Genomic DNA, 2,500 nt, shown 5'->3' with positions numbered 1-2,500 from the left:
CTCACAACAGGTTTGATCAATCTGCCCAAGCCACAACCCCCTAGGTCGTCCCACAGGCCTCCTCCACCCAGGGTTGTCACTTGCAGAGACAACCTAGTGGGCAGGATGATCCTGTGAGAAGCGAGCCAGGGGGCCATATAGCCTGAGTTGGCGATCATGGATTGTGCTAGTCTCACAGTGCAACCGTTGGTTGGACATGTGGTCCCGCCAACAGTACCCCATGATCTGGCACAAGGACCTGTTACAGAAGGCATCAAGACAAGACTCCAAGGCAGAGGATAATGTTCTGGTTTCACTACCATATAGCAAAACTGGCATTATCAGGGCCTTGAAGACATGTAGCTTGGTTCTCCTGCACAGGTACTGGCATCTCCAAATACTCTTGTCAAGAGAGCTCATGACCCCTACTGCCAGGCCAATCTGTCTGCTGACTTCTTGGTCTTACAGCCCAGAGTTATGAACTACACTACCATTGCATGTAAAGCTCTCTCTGACTTCAATGTCCTCGCCACAAGCACGTACTGACTGAATAGGTTCTCCTAACAAGTCCCCAAAGTCCTGGATCTTGGTCTTGGTCCAAGAGACCTCTAGACCCAAGGGCTTCGCTTCATTACTAAACGCATCTAGAGCCACCACTAAAGTTTCCAAAGACTCAGCTAGAATAGCAACATCATCAGCAGGGACTGTAACCTTGACATTGCCCAGAGTTGCTCCACAATGACTTTGAACAATAGCTCTACCCAGTATCCAGTCCATGCAGGTGTTGAAAAGTGTTGGTGCAAGGTCACAGCCTTGCCTCACTCCTGAACTAGCAGGAAAGAAGCTTGACAGGCACCCACCACTTTACAGCACTTTCAGTATCAGTGTACAGACTTGCTATTAGTCCAATATCCTTGTTGGAATTCCTCTCAGTCTCAGGATCTCCCAGTGATTCCCGATGCACTATATCGAATGCCTTCTTGAGGTCGATGTAGGCTGCAAGCAGCCCATCACTCTACAATTACTTGAAGCACAAGGATACGGTCTACTGTGGACTTACCAGGAGTGAATTCAGATTGCTCCGGCATCAGTAGATGGTTTCTGATATGTCTCAGAAGGATATGGGCAAGAACTTTGCCTGGTATACTGAGCAGTGTGATGCCTTGGTGATGCTGCAGTTCCTTCAGTCCCCCTTCCCATTCATGAGAGGGATGACCACACCCCTTAACAGGTCAGGGGGAACAGTACCAGACCGCCAGATATTAGCCAGGACTGCATGCAACCCTTGTACCAGAGGTTCACCACCAGCCTTTAACAATTCAGCTAGGATGCTGCAAATACCCACTGCTTTCCCACTCTTCAGCTTGGAGATCACCCCCCTACCTTCAGTTAGGGAGGGTGGATCCTCAATGATGGAATCATAGTACTAACCACATCCAAGTTAACTGTTGGTGGGTCAACCTGATACAACAGCTCAAAATACTCAGCCCAACGCTCCAGCACCACAACAGGATCTGAGACGATCTGGCAACTTACTGAACGAACCACTGTCACCTGTGAAAAAGGCTTGGAGTTCAGCTTTCTCAGGGTTTGGTATGCAGGACAAAGGTCATTTATTAAGAAATGGCCTTTGACCCCCTCAGCAAGAGTCCTAATAATCAGAGACCAAGTTCTGTGCACCTGAGAATGGTGCAAATCCCAATCCCCTGTCAGACGAGCCACACGGCAAGTATCTGTGGCTTCCAGTGTCTCCTGTGAGATAAAATTCTATCTCGCTACCGCCCCCCAACCCCCGCCCAGGAAAACAAAGAATCCTCCATGTATTCACGAAACAGCTGGTCGCAGGGCACTTCAAAGGGTAGCACTCCGTGTTCACGTAATAGTTTCATGCTGGCCTCATCGTCTTCAAAATAATTTTTTATAACTCGGCATGGTTTGATAAGACCCTACACACAAGGAAGCCATGACAAGACTAATTTGAAAATTGAATTTCATACCTTCTAATAGCTTTTAATATTATTTCTATTTATCATGACAATTAAATAACTTCGTAATTATTCATTTGCGAGACAAGTCTTTTAAATGAAAAGTGATCAATAACTAAATATCTTCAAGGCTGTAAAGTTAGTTTCCATCAATTCTTTTTTCCAATAATACCCATACTAGGATGATTCATTGCATTCCATTGCAGGGATTGGGGGTGGCAGGTGGCAGGGGAACAGCCCCCTGCATTAAATATACTGACTGATTCTGTGCATATCATTCCAATTTTACCCCACAATTTCCTGGTACCTTCCCTGCAATCGATACCATGAATATGGGTGTTTGGAGGTTTCCCTGCGATAACTTTAATATATTTAGATACAAGAAAGAGAGAAGAATCCATCTATACTTTAAACACAGATATCTGTTATGCGGAACTATTGTGTAAAATTACCTGCAAAACTTTAATCTTTTTCCACTGAATACGGTATGGTAGCCAGGAGTCTGTTTTATTTATTTTTTATGTGGGTCTTCTTGG

At 45.5% G+C, this 2,500-nt stretch overlaps 1 protein-coding gene across 1 annotated transcript in view; it reads right to left on the bottom strand.

Annotated features, from left to right (window-relative positions):
- The window catches only part of LOC113800173 (probable RNA-binding protein 19), a gene marked incomplete at its 3' end in the record, with an annotated part of 3,403 nt that overhangs the window by 470 nt on the left and 433 nt on the right, over nt 1–2,500 (bottom strand).

Source organism: Penaeus vannamei, chromosome 28, assembly GCF_042767895.1.
Source record: "Penaeus vannamei isolate JL-2024 chromosome 28, ASM4276789v1, whole genome shotgun sequence".
NCBI classification, from domain to species: Eukaryota; Metazoa; Arthropoda; class Malacostraca; order Decapoda; family Penaeidae; genus Penaeus; species Penaeus vannamei.
Note: the sequence above shows the minus strand (reverse complement) of the source record. Positions and strands in the feature narration are given on the sequence as shown.